We start from the raw sequence: 19,867 nt of genomic DNA, 5'->3' as shown, positions 1-19,867 counted from the left end.
TTACAACAAGGCACTGTCAAAAGTCAGAACAGCAAGATTCAGTCACTTCATTACCAAAGGTGGGTAACCAATGTTCTCGCAAGAAAGACAGACGACCGTCTTGAGATCTGTCACTGGCACTACATACTAATAAGTGTTTGCAACCATCCATCTTCACAGGCAGATCTGTCTGCTGTCTGCAAATCACTAAGCAAACTGGCAAATAGCCAAAGCCTCTGCTCTTTCTCTCCCTCCCTTTTTTTGGGCCAGAAAGAGAAAGGAAACAATGCCAAGACAACCTTGGCAATCCTCCCTGTGTTTGTCACTACTATCTCTTGTTTCAGCCATTAGAAGTATTGCAACATACATACAAAGGCAAGAAGAGCATCTGCGTGGAGGGGAAGGCAAGTGCTTTGATTTATAAGCCCTATTCTTTGCCTAGATCTAGTCCCAGGTGCTAGACAGCATGTTGATAGGGGGTCCAAAAGCCATGTCTGAGGAACAGGTATAAGCCTTTTATATACTTACATTAAGAGTCTGCTTTTGGTGTTTCTAAAAAAAAAAATATGTATTTGTATACAAATATATACATATACATTTTATTTCAGTAAGCACCAAGGTAAGAAAAATACAGACCAGGAGACCGAAACCATTCTACTGCATGGTAGAGGCTATTCTAGCTATGGGCTTGCCCATCTTTTTGCACCAAGGCTTTGAAAGGTTTGTATCAATTCTGTTGACTGTAATCCCTTGATGACAGTCACAATCAGTGTTTTAAATGCACTTAACTTGATTAGGTCTCAGTGGATTGTTTGCTTTTCCAACTACCATACACTTAGGAAGAGTGGACTATAAGCCTGGCCAGCTCTCAGGCATTCTTTTATTGATCTCTACTCTCTCATCCTGAAGGTGGTGAAGCTCCCACTGACATCAACAAGAGGTCTTTGCCTGTCTGAGGAAGGAGTGTGTCATATGTTTATTTAAAAATAAACAAAGTGAACTGAATCTAAGAGAGCAGTGGGTGTTCAGCATCAGTATTTGGGAAAAAAACAAGCTTTATTCCAGCCCAGGAAAGGAACTGGAACCAGAATGGTTCAGTGAATAGGGCCTGATTTGACTTTATCCTGCCCCACCTTCAAATTTCAACTCTGCTAATGGATATTTTTTGGAAAGCACAGCCAGAGAGGATTCCTAAGTTACTGCTACCCAAATGTTTTCTGTAATAGCCAACCAGTTTTAATAATGACTTTCAATAACTACAAACCTCAGGTGGTTTCAGGCTCACTGCACCCTATAGGAAGTTTTTATAGTATAGCCTATCACTAGTGCCCCTACTCCTACAGACCTCTGCACATATAGCATAACCACTGAAGATAATGTCTTTTAATCACCTTGTCCTTCTTTCTCTTTCTAAAAAAGCAACAACAACAACTTTTTTTTTATTAACAATCCCATTTTAAGCTTAAAATACAGCCAACAGGAGAAAATAAAAAACTAACTACAAAAGGCAGGAGTTAGAAGTCACACGGCTGAAACTAATAGAGACCATATTTACATAAGTATGTATATTTAAGTGTTTCAGGTTTAGGATAAGATCCCCTTTGCCAAAAATGTGGCAGCTATATTTGCTAGTCTCCATGGGAAATGTTATAAAGAATCAAAAGCAAACAAATTTTCCTTTCAAATAAACTTGACCCGTATGTTTTAGACATATGTTTCCCTTTGAATCCTTGTCCTTCTTTGATGGTGCTACATACTTTTCCCTCTTTAAGAGCAAATACTTTGTTGTTATAGCAATACTTTCCCACAATTCTACCATGAGGGCTTCCCTGGTTTCTGAAGCCAGGGCTCAAAAGTCACCTTCACTTCTTGCACACAGCTTCTCCAAGCAGGATGCCCCAAGCCTTTCTATAGTTCTGCATGCAAACTTTAGCTATTGCACTGCCATCATAGCAACGGGGAAAAAAATCAGTGGCATATAACTTAGTGTAGAGGGAAACGGGATTCACCTCTGAATTATCTATGATCCCTTGCACTTTTCTGTTCTCTCTTCTTGCACACGAATTGATGCATTTTTTTCTCTTGTTCCCAAGCTCTTTGTGTGGAATTAGCTCTAGCCCTCCTCCTTCAGCTAGGATGAGAATTTTTTAAGATATCTGAAAAAAATCGTGTCTCACTGTAGCTTACACAAAACTTCTGGGTTGTTGACAACAGTCTTGTTATTTTTAGAAATGAACCTCACCCAAATTAACACATTGGGCAACAGGTTGCCAAGGCACCATACTGGACTGTTCAGCAGGACCGAACACAAGACCTCCAAATCCAGAAGTAGGAAATTACAATTGCAAGTAAAAGGACTTTAACTCTTTGCTTGTGAGCAACAGCGAATTTAGACTTTGCTATAAGGCCCACCCACCACAAGGAGATAAACGCTCACTCCACTGTACTCCAGAACTGTATTCACTTATTCCATGTATTTTCTGCTAACAAATTTACGGACCTCCACCAACGTACAATTAACAAAAAAGTTATGGCGGTGCTTTCCCCAGCTTACTTCTGTATCAGATCTCTCTTGCCTCCGTTCAGCCTCACTCTTTGTATTTCTGCCCTCATTAGCACTCCTATATGAACAACCCCATAGGCAGTTTGGCACTTCAGAAGTTTCTTCTCTTTCTGGACATGTCTTGTTTTAATTATCTGTTTTTAACAGTATGACTGATTGCTGAATGAGGAAACCGTGATAATCAGGAGCTGAAGTGTGGTGTTACAGGCTACTAGTCCTTAGCACAAGTACTCAATTGTTGACCTGATCATGTCCTGACTGAAGCCAATGGAAGATTTGACATGGATTTAAATTGTCACGGGATCAGATTTTGGATCAATTGAGATCCATGTCATTAACTGTAACCTTTATATAGCATTTACATGCATCAGGAGCTGAATTTTATGGTACTATCACAACACCCCAAAAAATCCTGGGTCAGAAATGGGCGAGGTCATTAGCCTGAAATAATTGCTACTAATATCTATAGTAAGAATTTATCACTGATTGCAACAGGACTAACAGAGCATGTGGCGAAAGTTATTTTTACAAAGAACCAAGATGATTACATTTAATGAAAAGAACCATTTTTCTCCTCCATCTCCAACACTATCTGTTTAGAGTTTTGTCAATGTGGAAAGGTCACACCTGGGAATTTCATGGTTTAAAATGAATTAAAATGAACATATCACGTGAAAAATATTTCTGGATGAAACCCCTTGTTATAACAGGCTTTTCAACAAAGTTCAGAAGAAAGCAGGTTCTGATCAGGGCAACCAGAATATTGTGAATTACAAATGCATCATGAAAACACAGGATTGTTGGTATTAATAAAAAAGTTGTAACAGGGCAAAAAAGGTCCCAGTCAGGATCCAAGTCCCATCATACCTCACAGTACAAACACATCCCCAGACATTTTTCTCCTAACACTGTTCTCCTAGATAATGTGCATGGAAGGAAAAGATGCCAGTTAGTCTGCTTTGTAGGATGAAACAGCTCTCAGGAGAGTTTCACCTTGCAAAATAAATGAGCATGGATATCTAAAATCAGTAACACGTGTCATTTAAAAGCTAAGCTTATTTAATTTCTTGTACAGGCCAGAGGCTGCAAGAGAAATCTACCTTGCACTTATATTGCTCTTCTAGTTTCTTCTCACTTTCCCCTCTTCCATCTATCTATCTATCTATCACACACATATACACACACAGAGGAAATAAATGTCTCCCTCATTCAACCATTGCACAGAGACTCAGCAATCAGCTCGGCGTGGTGAAAGCATAAGCAGTATCTGGAAGACCACAGGCAAGGAAGAAACCACGACTAGCCCTCTTCCCTGCCATCTCTGCTGACCCTAGTAGGGTCACTCAGAGCAGTAGAAACTCCCGGTACCATCAAGATGCAGACTGGCTAGCTGAACACTTGCCTTCCCATCTATTTACACTGTAATCTCCAGAAAGTGTTCCTTGGGAATGATGATGCCCTCTGCATGCAGGACAGCCAAGATGCCTGGCAGATAGGTTTCAGATATGAACACTGGCCCTGGAAAAAGTGAACATCAGCTTATCTTAACTCTGCTAGATCTGTCCTCTGCTTGTACATTCTTACTTGAGGCTCAACACTTTTTAAAGTATTTTATACTTAAGCGATAATTAATATAATATATAAAATAGTACAATTGAATTTATATATTTCATATATATTATATTCATGTTGTACATTCATACAGAAATATCTTAACATTAGGCTTACTGGCCAGTCATATACTCTTTGGCCCTGATGAATTTTCATTCAATAAGCAAACAAACCTCACTGATAAATGTGCCTGTTCACAGGGCTTTCACTCGCTGAGTTCAGAATGACAAATGAAAGACTTCAGATCCATTTTTTGTTTTCAATAAAAATCTTGTTTAACAGTGTCATGAATATTCATGTCTTTGGCACAGCTCCAGATTAAGCAAGAAGAGCCAAATCAAACAAGAAAACAACAGTCCACTTGGCTCTACAAAAGGATGCATTGGATTTTGTATGCTAAAGCATGCACTTAATAAAAAAAGGTACAAATCAAACTTTGCTGTGACTATGCTCAAATGGAGATAAATTCCCCCGACACCAAAAGCAATCTCAGTATGCTAAAATAATAATGCTGGGCAGTAGTTACTAACTGATCCAAAGTTCACTGGCATCAGTAATGTGTCATATTTACATCACAGGAGTGCAAAGGTTGAGGAGGTGCTGGTTCACAGCTGCAGCTCCTGGTGGCCACAGTGGCAGAGATGAGCCAAAGCAGCAGTTTCTGGAGGCCCTTTGGCTAAAACAGGTGCGTTGCCTCTGGCAGTGCCGCAGAGTGGTCTGAAAGGTGCTGCCTGCAGACCTCCAACTCCTCTCCCTGGTGCAGAGGGGACAGGGTTATAAATTGTGCTTTCTCAGAGGCAATCTAGCAGCTGTCTGTGGTGGCCTCAACTAGTCCTTGTATTTAGGTAGGTCAAGGACTGGATTTGCAAGTAAAGCTTATGCGAAAATAGGAGAGAGAAAAATTACACCTAGCACACTTTTTTTTTTTCTCCCAAGTCTTTGTATACTTGCATGGAAGAGTCGCAACCCCTCTCAGGAGGATCACCAGATCTGTTGTGAGTGAGTTCAGTGTTCTAGCCCCAGCACGTCGATGGACGTGAGAGACATGGAAGGACCACCTGAGTGACAAAAGACTGCAGTCTCATCTAGCAGCTCTGGGGATGGCATCTTACTCCATGACCTACTGCTTTAACCACTTAGTACCGCTTGCACCAAGGGAGCATACTTTTGTATATATTTATGTAATAAACACATAACACACTCACTTTATTACAATAAAGGATAAGCAAGACAACTTGTCTAGCAGACTTATTTCAGAGAAGTCAGAGTCATTCTCACCATTATTATTTTCAAGCCTGACCACGTGGAAAGGTAATATACAAACACTGGAACTGTGATAACATTCTGTCCCCTCTCATCGCATGCTGGAAAGCTATTATTGCTCCTGTATAAGACAGCTCAGGTGGTATCATATCAAATGCAAGTCTCACATTGTGTTTAATCAGACAAGAGAAATTACAGCTCCAATCTCCATATTTCTCTCTCCAGTGAGAATGTAAGGAGTGGAAGGTGCAGATAAAGCAAAAAGATGAATAGGTTGCTTAAAGAGAAAGAAAAAGAAAGACTTAGCCAAACAGTTGGGTGTTCATGCAATATACATCTCAAGTTCCAGCACAACCAACACTTACTTATTCACTTACATAAATTTACTCATATCAGAATATAAAGCTTAACTGAAATGTTCCCATCAGGATCTGCACAAGCAGCATACTAAAAGTTAAACACAAGAATTAAGGTTCAACTTAGGAAAAGCTGGAAGGCATCACCCTGTCTCTCTGGAGTGTGGAAAAAAGCATACATTTTACAACCGCTGTTTCCCAATCTCTGTTCCACATATCCACATCTGACAGTTACACTTCTGCCATAACATCATGCTTGTGCCTATAAGAAAATCTGTTCTAAATATATTTCACAGCAGGGTAGGGGTCCCAGCAAACGTTGTTCAGGGACTTGTGATAAGTCTATCTCAAGCTCGCGCGACAGGTGGTCAGTGAAGCCATTCGCTAGGTTTGAGAGCGGTCAGAAGGCAGCAGCACACGCTCTTTGCTGGGGTAGCGACGCAGAGACAGCCTTCTGCACGCATATACCCACAGACTCGATGGAGGAAGAGGACGGGCTGATTCTTGCCCAATCCGTAATTAATGGAGTAATATGGATGGACTGTGACAAGGAGGAAACAGAGGATACTGTAGCGGAAAGAATAATGTGGAAACACTAGTCTAAGAACTGGAAGTTTTATGGTGATGAAGGTGTGTGCCTGGAGCTTGATTCAGCCCAAGTTTATAATCACCTATCCATTCACTCGAGCTGGGCATCTCTACCCTATATTATATGGGCATCTTTGTTCTGATCTCCTGTTTCTAGAGCGTTGAAACAGCATGAAGACACAGCACTCCAAAATTCCTTCCCATCTGAAAAGTATGGTTATGCAAGGCTTTTTACTCAGATGAGCAATCTGTACTCACAGAACCTGCCCCAAAATTGTTACAACTGTCCACGTTAATCTGCTTTGATGATATACGGATTTCCAGACTCAAACATTGCAGAGTCACTTTTAATCACAGGTGACAATTAAGTTGTTTAGATCAGGAAAAAAGAAAAAAAAACAAACCTAAGTCTGACTATTAATCACAATCAGGTTTACCTACCAGGTCAGGAACACTCATTTGGAATCTTACAAGAAACACTTCTCTAAGGGTGTTTTAAGCCTTAGGTAGGGATTTAAGAATTCCCTACCAAAATCAATCCAGAGTACAATTTTCTCCAAAATACCTAGCTGGAATGAATTCCTACACAAGCCTCTCTTCTGCTCTGAATGATGAAGCTCTAAAATGGAACAGAGAATAGTTTGCCTTTTTTTTTTTTTCAGATCATAGGAATATGCTCAGACTGAGTTAAACTCAATTTGTGTTTCTTATTTTTCTTTCCTTTTTGTATTTACAGAAAAGAGAAATAAAAGATAAAAACAGTTATCCATTGAACAAACACTTGAGTACATGTATGACTGGCAACTGTGATTTTTAATAGGACTGACTAATTTTCTTATGTTTGTAAAGACTCAATTACTACAATCCTCTTGCATTTTCCCCCTCTTCTTTCATGTTTCTGACTCTGAATCAATTGAGTATTTGGTGAAAAGGCAAATCAGAGCCAATGTAACTAGCCCAGGGGGCCCCTTAAGCACCATTTAAACAATTATCAAAGTAACATTCCTTATCCATTGAGACTTTTTTTGAGCAGAGGACGCACGGATGTTCACTTGCTCTTGCCATGAATCTGTTAAATTTCCTCCTTGAATAGCTAGGACTTAAATAAAAAGACATAATGGAAACAAACAGCAGTGGGATATGTGGAGGCGGATATAATTATGCAACACAACAGGACAATCATTGCCTTTCTGGACAATCAGAGCTTCCTAGAACAAGAAGTTCTTGACCATTTCCCATTCCCAGGAATCGCTCTTACATCCAGCCCAGATCTAGCCATGACTCACTCTCATTTAGCACTATGAGAACAAGAGAGTTGTTGTGGCTCTTTCTATTGAGCCATCTTACCTAATGTGCCTACTGTACAATGTTAGGCAAGGCACCCCCAAAAATGACACCTTCTGGTATTAGCTTTACTAACATGGAAGAACAAAGTATTATTCCCAAACCAGAATAATCAGTAACATTTAAAACCTAGCTAACTATATGATTCTTTTACTTTAAAATAACTCTGCAGAAGTAGGAAAGTATCATCTGATTCATATCAAATGGGTAAACAATTAGACCCCTTTCAACAATATTCATTGCAGTACACAGCACATTCCCACCTGCAGGATTAAAAAGCATTTCATAAAGCATGATCTTGATTTGCAAAGTTACTGCACATGTTTAACTTTGGCCACAGCACATACAGCTAAGTGCATGAATAGTCTTTTCGCAGAACTGGGGCTACAGCTTCAATCCTGCAAACACTTCTATCCATGCACAGCATTTTTAATGTCATCACTCCCAACAGATGGTCTATCAGACTACATTGTGCTTGATTTTTAGTGCAAGGTGGTAGAGAGTCATTCCCTCATGGGAAATCCCTAATATAGTTAATAGAAGTGAACTTAAGAGGGCTCTAAAGATGTCTAATGAAGTTCCATCTGAATCACTCTAAAAGCATATAGAATATAATACAGAACATACAAGCCCCTTCTTGTACAAAAAAATTAGATTTTTTAAAATTATTATTTTTACTCTAAACAAAAAAAGATAATTGCTACATTTATCAGATAATTGTGACAGGGAGCAGGGAGAACCCTAGAAAACACTTGCAGAAAGAATTTTTCTAACAGCGTTTTTCCTTCCAAGAGCAGCCAGACCTAACAGCTCTCCGCCGTGGGGGTGGCAGAGGGGCTGCTGGTGTTAGGACTCAAAGCAAATCACCTCCCGCACTGCGAGGGAGGAACTGTAACACTCTGTTCTGCATTTGCATCACTCCACACAGCGGAGTGATTTTGAGGAACAGCAGTCTGAAGGGAACCGGGTAGCAGAGCCTCGTGGAGGGGACTGGGGCTACCAGAGTTTCATACAGCTTTTCATGAGACATTTGGGGTTTTTTAAGACAACAAAATAGAAGTACTAACACAGGAAGAGAACGCTACTATTAGCGTTCAGAAAAAGGATAGGAGGGATTTTGAACAACTGCCAAAAGTTCATGTGATCAATTCAACTTCAAAATGGAGCTGTTTAAGAGCAAAACCAAAGTTAGCATGCCTCATCTGCTATTAGATCCCATTTCCCTTAAGCACTCACCAACACACAGTCAGGGACTGTTTCCACCCTGAAGTATTTGAAACCTAATTAAACATGGGTAGGAGTAAAAACAGAGTCAAAGTAGCTGACGTAAAATTATGCATGTGTTGAAAGGCGAAACCAGTTATGTACCAGGGCACTAGGCTTTCAGTTTATTGCTCTCTATCCACTACAATCATGACATATTTGCACAGCTATGGTATCCATTAGGTGTACATGGTGAATAAAAAGAACACATTACAGTGGGGTTTATGTCAATGTTTACTTTTGAGTAAGAAATAAAAACAGTTTTTACCATAGCAATGGACAAAGCACCCACCACCTGAGATGCTATGAAAATTAAAGAATGCAAACTACAGATGACAGCACAGCCATACTTTAGTAACACAAAGAGATGAAGCATATTAATTTCTGAACACCTCTTCAGGATTTCTTTAAAGATCTTTCAGAAAATATTAAAATTAACCAGCTGTCACTGTCTATAGCCAGCTGATAAAATCTTCACTCAACTATGTCAATCTTTCTGCCCAGTGTTAGTTACAATAGCATTGTCTCAGACAGATAAGAGAAAAATTCTTAAGCAGTACCCTGGAGTCTTAGAAAAGGGAGATTACACATCATCTTCACACATTTCTGTCCAGGCTAGATTGCCGCTTGCAATATCCTTTCTAGGGCTTTGAACAGCTTGATTTAAGATACTAACACTTCACCACAAAAGTCACTGGGGAATTGCTTTGAAGTTCAATGTCACCTAGCTCAGGCTCAGACCCTAACGGACCTAAGCCACAAGGTTGCTGTTACTTCCCTTCAGAGACTCTGTTGCGAAGTTGAGCTCATTAGGTCTGGAATCACCACTTCTACATGTCATCACGAGCACAGCAGTACCCACCAGTAAATCAAAATCCAGTGTCAAGGATCCAAGTCACCGACTTGAATGCTGCCACGATGTTACTTGCAAGGTTGTGCGACCCTCCTGACACCACAGCTGACTTGTGTAACACTGCCTGCTCTCTGTTCTGGTATTTGCCCTGAGCCTCCCTCTTCAGACCAGCTCTATCCTCTTCACAGTGTACTGCGTAGACTAACGAATTAAAACTTTAACACCATCCTTTTATCATCTGCTGTCTCAGAAAACAATATTACAATACATGTAAGTGTACATTGTCCGCTATCATCATCATACAACCAACAGCAACTAAGTACATACAAAAAAACCAAAAAGGTTTGGTCCTTCCCTTCTACTGGAAAACTGTAATCAGGCTGCTATGGAAGAGAAAAGCAGAAGCTCGTGCTAATACGGCTTCTCATGAATGTCTCAAATACAGAGGCATAAAAAGCAGCCTGAAGCCTGTGAATATTCTCATTACTTTCAACAGGACTAAATCTGGGTACGTTCCTAAGTGACAGGCTCCTACTGGGGGTTGGTGTTTCCTTTCCACAGGAAGAACTCTCTACGCAATCAGGGCTTTTTCCAAGCTAGACATAACCTCAAGCAGAAAAATATTTTTGTTGCTACTGGTGGTATTTCTACAACCTGCTGAGACCAGGCACACCAAGTGACTCAGTAACTCCAGCAATTAGCATCACAGCACCTACTTTTTTAAAAAGCTATAGCAAAGCTGAGAGTCCTGAGTAAGCAGCCATGCAATCCATAACAAAACTTAGTTTCCTCAAAACAGGATCCACAAATGTCCAACAAGCCAAATAAGGAACCCCCTTAGGCTCGTCAGCACCAGCGTTTGTGCCCTAACGACCACCTGTAGGGCTGAGCTGCCTTCCCCAGCGCTCATGGGGCAAATGAAAGACTAAGTATGACATTATGGTCGAGTATGCCAGGAACTCATTTATCTGCGAAACCAAGTTGTGATTGATGATCCTCAACTATTTGTGTGTTTTGTTTAACGACTAATCAGGGAGCTTGAGGAATTGAGCTCCAGACTTTGGTGTGTAAGTACCATATATTCCCTTTAATGAGCCTGTCTCTTTTGTACAAAGAGCTCAGTCTCATAGCACTTTGGAAACCAAGGCTTACATCTTAAGAGCCAGAGCTTGTAAGAAAAAGCAAATCTTTTTAAGCAGCCTGACAGCTGATAATGCAGAGGGCTACGTCTGAAATGCTTCCTCCCCATTTTTCTTTTTTCCTAAGATATGCGCTATTTCTCAAGTCGTCTTTCCTCTAGTCTTGCTGATCTAAGCAGCAATATGAAAACCCAAAACGATGTTGTTGGAGATGATTAGACTGTTAGTGCAAATTAACCCCCTGGCAGCTTTGCTAACAGAGACATTTTGTAACACACCAGGAACCATACAAACAAAAAAAATGCTGAATTTCTTTTTAACCCAGTCTCATCTAAACTATGAATTAATCAGCTTTTCTATGCACTGAAAGTCTACAGAAATGCAATTTTCTTTTCAACAGAATGCTACACACAACAGCACACACCTCTGAAGAGGCAGCACATACAGGGCAGGGTGGGATTTCAAGAAAGTACAGAGGACCCCAATGGGGTCCCAAAGGAAACAGTGACAAAAACTGGAGTCAAACACTCTGTACCTTATAGGAAAGGCTCAGCGTTCTGTAGAAATTAACTCTTAAGTGCAGAGCAGTACTTCCCACCATCCCCACGCCTTCTGTGGCAGTTTTGACTGTAAAGTGCCATAAGAACATATAAACAATTTAAGTTCTTTGTGCATGTGCTGCCACAAGTGAGGAGCAGTAGTCTGCCAAAACAGAAACTTCAATCTGACAGTTTCTGTCTGAAATAATGAGCCCCACAAGCATCAATAAAACAATACAGATAAAAACATCAGATTTTACAGTCCTACTGGGCCAGGTACCTACTCTTGGATTACTCCCCCTACTTCCACCCCATCCCAAATCCTCCCCCCTGCAAAGCCCTGAGCTATGACTTGCTGATGTCCCTCCCAGTATCATTGCAGCAAGTCACTACTGCTTTGAGAGATGCCCTAGGTTTTAAAGCCTTGTCATACAATTTTTCTCAGGGATACTCATTTCCATTCAGACCTGCAGGCACACACACTTTCTTGCTTACAGTGGCCTTGGAACCCAACAGCTTGTCAGATAATCACACTGAGGATTCCCGGGAGATTCCCTAATGCATCAGATCACCGCCTTTTTCAGACAGCCAGAAAACATTACCTTGGTTCAACTAAAACCCACTCCCAGTAGTATGAAATTTCCCTCCCTACTGCTGGTTTGGGAGGTCTGGGCTTTATATGGTATGATCTTTTAACGAGCCACCATTGTTTCAAATTAGGTAAGTAACCAAGGATTTAATTAACCGTTGTAACTTGAGTCACACAAGTGGCTAATAGTTTAAACAGAAATTAAGCAGAGGTGCCTTATCTCATCTTTAAGCAGCCTTGCACATGCACAGGCTTTTGCAAAGGTCAGGCAGAGCAGAAGCTAGCAGGAGACACACTGCACCTCAGAGCGGCATCTCAAAACAGAAGGACGCGAGACAGAGGCACCAGCGTGCATTTGGCAACACGTGCTGCAGCGTATTTGGAAAAGAAGCCAGGCATGACTTCACTAGTTTGCCGAGATTAAAGAGGATGGGAAGGGAAACTACTTACAAGAGGGGATTTTAACAAGATACCTCAATATGAAGTTTCTGAAACTCATGTGCACATGCATTTGCCAAAAGTTAACCAAAACCTTCAGCTCCAGCACTTGAAGCAGCATTGATAGCTAGCAATTCTCTGGCTGACTGCTGATGCAATAACTTTGTTCTCTTCCATTTATGGTCAACCCCTACAACGGCCCCCATCAATTCCTTCTACTTTTCCAATCAACATACTAGGGAAAGTTTTCAATCATACAAGCCTGAAGCACAAGAGTCCAAATGTGTTTTACAGTTGGGTTATATAAAGTTATTACATAAACTATATATATAGTTCATGTTTTTCTACACTCAGCTCATTGGATTTCATGTCTTAGTCTGCACCTAGAAAAATGTAGGTGTTACCTGTCACATAACCAGGAAGGCTGACAATCGCACAGAGATAGCCCTGGATTTGGCTCAAAGAACCCACAGAATTCAACTGAACACGCACTTTGGAAATGCCTGCTTTCACAATACAAAGAACATTCCTACAAGTATTATACCACCGATGTAGTTAATTCTTGTAAGACCTCTGCATGATAGGAATTCCACTTCACAGGCAGCTGATCAGGGTGTTAAGGATAACATTTTCAAAAGGGAGGCTGTGACTTTTGATTCTCAGTGCTGAGTACTCTATGGACTTCAGCACCATTGAACTTCACTGCTCAGCTCCTGAACGTACCGGGGTCTAAGGTCTCTTCCTGGTTCACTGGTTCCAAAGCTGTGCTCCAGCGACTCAGTCATGGTCAATCAGCAAATGACTTCCAAAGTAAGGAACACAGACTCAGCCTTCTAACAACAAATCCATAGTTTATTCTCAGTACGAAGGAGTACATTGCATTGGAGACATCAATAGAATTGTTCAGAAGGTTTCTCAAGCACCACGTTTTTTCAAAGGCTTTTGAAGAGGGTCAGGGGAAGAGTGCCTGTTTTCTCTTTCCTAGGTAGCTTCAATTTCAAGTTCATAATCAGTTCCTTTTAAAACTTTACCAAACCTGACTCACTGCTACCACAGACTCCAGTGACCTCTTCACTTGTTCTGGTGAGAAGCACCCTTTCTCAATCTCTGTTTAAAGGACATCCTCACCAGCTTAGCATTTTTGAGAATGAGTCATTTGTTTGGAGGACCCAGCTGCCTCTGGTATGACACTGATATCCATGAAAAGTGCCTGCTAAGGACTAATGAAATTAAACTAACTGGAGTGTGATATCATTCTCTCAAAATAGCATTAACACATTCTCCTCTTTGAAAAAGTATTTTTTACATCACAAATGCTTTTTAAAGTTATATTGGGAAATATTTACCCTTTTACTGTTAGTCTGTCATATTCTCTAGTAAATGACAATTAGGAGTACTTCAACGGACTATGTCCCCATTGCTTACTGAAGCAGAATATAAAAAATGATAGCACATAACTGCTATGAATTTTTAACCACACATTTACTTTGGAGAAACCTTAACAAAGCACTTGCAAGGTGCTATTACACTTTGTTACTTGCAAAAACCATAATCCCCACAGTGTAACACCTTTTGTATGATTTACTGTCACTTGTATTATGCAATACGCAGATGCCCTATGGGGATGAGAGGCTCACTATACTGAATGATGCACCCAGAGCACGGCCCAGTCTCTTCCCCGAATTGTGTATAGTACAAACAAGCCATCTGAGAAAGTGAAGATGTAAGCATGCCTAAAGTAACACAGTCAGTCCTGAACAGAAGTAGGAAGAGAATCCAGGTCTCTTGACGTCCTAATTAGTGCACAATAAGGACTAGACCACTACCTTTCTTTCATTAACCTGCTCCACTGTAAATTTGTACTAACAAATTGAATTGCTACTAACCATTCTATAGAAGGGAAAACAAAAAAATCAGTAAGAATTGAAGTTTCACAAGGCTAAACACGAGACAATGAAATATATAAAACCCTTTCATGCCATAATTCACAGCTCTGAACACTTCTGCAAACCACTTCTGGCCTAGCACCTGACTTTATGGGTCCTACCAACACCATAAAATAACTGGGAAACCCCCTTGCTGGGACAGAAGACTAGGGAAGAGTTTCTCCAGTTTCTCTGAACCCTGATTAAACGTTCATAAGCAAATGAATTGCTTTTATTTCCCAGTCTTGTCTTAATAATTTACTTTACTGAAAAAGAGATAGAAAAATGTGAACAGAATAGTCTGAAAGATCTTAGTCAGCAAGTTTACATTTTGTTTATTCAAGATGGAAACATGAATGGAGACACTGTATCTCAGGTGAGAACAAACAGCAGTTTGCTACCCAGAGTGCCTGAGATGCATACTTTTCTTTATACAGTGCAAGAATTAGCTACTTAGTTTTATATGTGCCTCAGAATACAAGATATATGTCTAAAGAGAAGGTTTAAGGCACTCTACAAGGAAATCTAGCTTTCAGAGACTGTATCTGTGTTATTTTTTACATTCATGCAATAGGTAAAATTGTGGGTCTGAATTTTTGAAGTCGAAACCTTCTTTTCAACTGAAAATGGAACATGAAATAATGAGACAACAGAAGCAAGTCTGAGGGCTTCAAATTCTTCTCCCTTCAGATGTCGACCGAAACACTTTTGTGCGGTGAAATAACTTTTAAATATTTAAGTAATGCAAAGCTGCATCAGAAATGAAGAATGTTTTGTTGCGATTCACATCTGGAGTCACACATGTACGCCCAGAAGAGCATCCCACCAAATCATTTTGTCTCTCTTCATTTCACTCTGAGCTGCATTAGTTTTAAAATATGAAGCAGTATAAAAAAAGCATACTCTTCATTTCACAGTTAGAAATCAGCATTCCATTTACCGTGGAAAATAGGTACTTGGGATAATATGTCCCGAATTATGGGTTAACGCAAAACGTAGAGTGAACTCAGCTCTGGCTTTGGTCTCATATATTCTGGTTGACTTCAGCTTCAGTTAGTCATTACAACGTCACCTGCGTTTGTAGTGGTGCTACCCCCACACCGTAGCATTAAAAACTGATAAACCAACAATTAAGCACAGGTAAATTCCAGGGTACTAAAGGTTATTTCATCATAAGGTAAGATTAAAATGTCAATATCTAAAATTAAATAGTAATTGCTTGAAAGTGTTATTGCTTTTGTTTCTTTTATATACAGCAGGTAGAACAGGTGAGGGCAGTGCCAAGCACAGACAACTCTGAGGAGTGGTTTACACCCTAGGGAGGCTCAAATAGGTCTTCCATGCAAAACAGGCAGATTTAGTGCTGGAGATCCCCTCTTCCATGACCAGTTTCTCCAAAATGGCTGTTTATGGCCAGATCACAATCTAGTCTTTGAAATAATGAGATTTACAAGCCAGCAGTACACTGATGTCATGAACATAACTACCTTTTCTAGCTATGGCTATTCTGTAGTGCTACTCTACGTGTGCATCCTCCTCTAGGTTTTAAGCTGTTCTCAATACTACCTAACACAGCACTGCTGTCAATACTCATTAGGAACTGACATATAAAGCTGCCTCAGCTGATGGGTTTAATAGCTTTCCTCACTGCATTTGTCCTTTATCCTTCTTCCAATCTGTAGATTTATTATCACTACTAATTATCCATTGTCTTGGGTTGATTTGTTTGCTGGACAAAGGTAATTCAGTAACACTGTTTACAATCTACATCCCTTCAGGTGCAATGAGCTGCACTGCAAAAGCTGTAATAAGAAGCCTGAGGGGAAAAAATTACCACTGTTTTTCACCTCTTTTCTCTAATCAGGACAGATAACAACTTCATCCTCTTTCCCTTTACTTATCCTGCTCCATACCTCCTGTAAATCAGGTTATCTGGTGGTTCAGCACCTTCTAGAGTGAGTTAGAGATTAGCTGCTGCCCAGCAGAGTAACATAAAACACTTAGCACTCCCACACCTTTTGCTTCGGCCCTGTGCCGTACAGTGCTCTGCCAGATCAAATGGGGCACGTCACGCCATGAAAAACAGATGGAAGGATCCTTTAATGGTGTAGTAGCTGGAAAAGTATTTAGAGCTACAGAACAAACACAGCAATGCACACAGGCCAACCTTTTCAAAGCTGCCTAATGCACTCAGCTCACCAGTACTACAAATAGAAATCAAGGGCCCAGCTTCCTACTTACCTTCAAATCTCAGCATACACATGCAGCTATGTGTTACTTTCAGAAAGTTAACCTCACAAGAATAGCTTATTTTCAGTACGGTTATGATTTCTCCCCTTATTTGTAGCCTGCTGGGTGTGAGGGCAGTTCATAAAAGCATTCAAGAACAGGGTCTTGCCCTAAGGATTTTGCTTTCTAACCCTTACAGACAATACACCCAAAATGATGACTCAGATTAGAAAAGCTTGTGTACACAGCAATTGGTGAAGCAACAATCAATCATGGTAGCTCTGCTGAAGCCAGTGGTGTTAATTTATAACAGCTCTGGGAAGTGCACAGAAGACCTAAATGATCTTTATTTTAAATATTGCCAGTTTTTTGCTTTTCTGTCTTATACTGATGCTACTTTTCTTCTGTTCATAGTTTACCCAACTGCTCAAGGTAAAAATAATTTTCCTTACTGAGCAGTCAGCAGTAAGTGTAATTCATCCCTCTTTTGGGGGCCCAGAAATTCTTCCCAATGATAGGAAAGCAATGCAACATTTTCTCCTCCCTTCTCTATTTCTTCAGCTCTTTTATCAAGATTTTCCCATTCGTATTACTGTTGATAATACATGGCAAACCTGAAAGCCCTTCCATCAGAGGAAGTCAAAGTCTTTTAGGAACAGGACTGAAACAGGCTTCCCACTCCTGAGAGTGATGCTCACCAACTGTTCACATTTTCTACGTTGCATATAGAAAACGCCTGTAAAGACTTACCAGAGGTGACACAGGAGGACAGGAACAGGCCTGTGAACAGAACCTATATCCTATAACCTATCAGTACTGTTTGAACTGCTTTCACAATAGCCCTGTGCTAACTAGGTGCAAGAAAGGAAGATCTGTGTTTATTCAGACAGTGCTCCTACTGCGTTAATGTACTACCATGCATAATTCGCTTCACTCCCTGTCATATTAGTCATTTTGTTTGACTTTACTAGTGTTCTTGGGCTGATAAATTTATAGATACAGTAATAGGATTCTGAATTAAGACACAATTTAAGAACACAGTTTCAATTGCAATGATTTGTGGATATGAGGTCATTTAGACCAGTCTACTTTCCTTTTGCCAGAGACAATTTGTAGCTATTATTCCCCCCCTCAGAGCAATGATCACATGCTGCTTGCTTCAGCAGTGGATGTTGCAATACCTCAATGAAAGAATACAAGAAGCAGAAAATAAACGAACCCACTATACCTGGGGTTAATGTGTGGTGTGTTTTTCTTTAGGATGATTAAATGTGAATGCATGTCACAGGATGCAGGGATTGCTCTGCCGGGAACCCATGACTATGAGAGCGTACAGCCCTCTATCTAACCAGGCAAATGGCCACGGAGAAGGTTAAAGGAGCCCTTAGGCAGACCCAGCACATGCACTGGCTACTACTCCCTGGCTGCTGTGTTCGCTTGGCTTTTTTTCCTGAAAAATACAGGCACTTCATGGATTCCTGGGTCAAATTCTACATTCTTTCACACCTAGGAAGTTTCACCGAAGACAACAGATTTACACCAGAGAAGCAAGAAGCTGAACTTGTATTTGCCAGCCTTTCACCAGCACTCTGCCACTAAAACCACAAAGAAAGAAAACCTTGGAGGTTGACAGAACGGGCCACACAGTTCATGCCTCAGGGGATGGTCCCACTCGACATTCACCAGTGGGTATCAGCTGTCCCTTCCTATTGCAGCATCAGGAGAACAGTTAAAACCATTTCCTTTTCTTTTACATGGAATTACCCTCCTGTACGCCTTAAGCAAAGCTTCCATCTGATGCCTTAACAACTGCACAGATCAGCATCTGTGGTAGATGCAAGAGACTAACATGCCTGCAAGACAAAGTTTTCAAAACCAAGACTGTTTTGGAATATCTCTCATTGCTCTTCTTGCCTTTGCTGGTGGAGAGGAGGAAGCACACTGAACAGTGCAGATTTTTAGGATGTGAGTCAGCCCTATACTACATCAAGACAATGATCACCTGCCCATCCCCACTGGAAGCAAGCTAAAGCCATTTAAAAAAAAATAATCTTGGTTTCTTCAGCCTCTTGTGTTCTTGTGTCTGGTTCAAAGTAATTTTAAGCAAAAATGCAAATCCTCTTTTCACCAAAAGGGCATTTCAGCAAGAGAACATGGCCCAAGCTCTGCATTTGTGGTAACACAGAACAACCAATATACCAACAAACATCAGACTATTTACTTCAAATAAATCAGTCACCTGTTCTCAAAACCAAAGCCAATCCATTTTGTCCATAACAGCAAGTCACACAAGCAACTACTGACATCCCACATTACTATCTCTATCTATTGCACCTCTCAGCATGCAAATTATATCCTTGCCAAGGCAGTCATATTCACTTCTGAGCAAAGAAATACATCACCAGATTTCAACAAGCTTGTTTATCTTCAAACTCGCTTTTCAGGAAAATAAAGACTGTGACATAGACCTTTCAAAGGGTGATCCCGTCCACCCAGCAAACACCCAGTTCATTGCCTTTGGATTTCTTCTTTCACTACAGCTACGCTTGTTATGTGGAAAAGTATTCTGTTTCTACTACTTTGTGAAAAAGGATTTTCAATAAAAGATAAGCAACAGCATCAGAAAAAGACTTCTATAACGGAGGTTTCACTCAGTAAACAGGTGTCTGGGAGATTATCTCACCAACTTAACCAAAGCTGCAAACATCAGAATGATTCTGGGATGACTAAAATCCCGCTTTTTTAAAATAAAAGCCTTTCATCTGCCAAGCGACACTTCCTGTTCTAAAGGCTATTCTCCTCAGTAGTTGTCAACTATGTATTAATCTAATTCATATAAGCCTTAGAAATAAATACTTTCATGTGCAGAATCTTTGGGGAAACTCTGATTCCCCAAGGCTTTAAAGAGCAATTGTTGCTTATCACCGTGGAAATTTCTCTTGAATTTAAAGCCTGGTAACAAGGAAAAAAAAGATACATCAAATATTTCAGTGATTAACAAGTTTCCCAGTCTTTGTCATCCTCAAAGGATTTTCATCTGATCGGTAGGGAAACTGCTAAAGAAGAAAATAAAAGGAAAGTGATCTGACCCAGTAAGACAGTTCTTGTGTTCCCAGGTCCTGTATTTGCCATTCCTGTCCAAAATAATGGCACTCACTTCTAACAGTGCCTTACAATCAACAACAATT

General features: G+C 40.4%; 1 protein-coding gene across 1 annotated transcript in view; it reads right to left on the bottom strand.

Annotated features, from left to right (window-relative positions):
• The window catches only part of TMEM132C (transmembrane protein 132C), a 227,112-nt gene that overhangs the window by 139,904 nt on the left and 67,341 nt on the right, over positions 1 to 19,867 (bottom strand). The window lies entirely within an intron of this gene.

This window comes from Ciconia boyciana, chromosome 15 (genome assembly GCF_034638445.1).
Source record: "Ciconia boyciana chromosome 15, ASM3463844v1, whole genome shotgun sequence".
Taxonomy (NCBI): Eukaryota; Metazoa; Chordata; class Aves; order Ciconiiformes; family Ciconiidae; genus Ciconia; species Ciconia boyciana.
The sequence above is the reverse complement of the archived record's forward strand: the minus strand, read 5'-3'. Positions and strand labels throughout refer to the sequence as shown.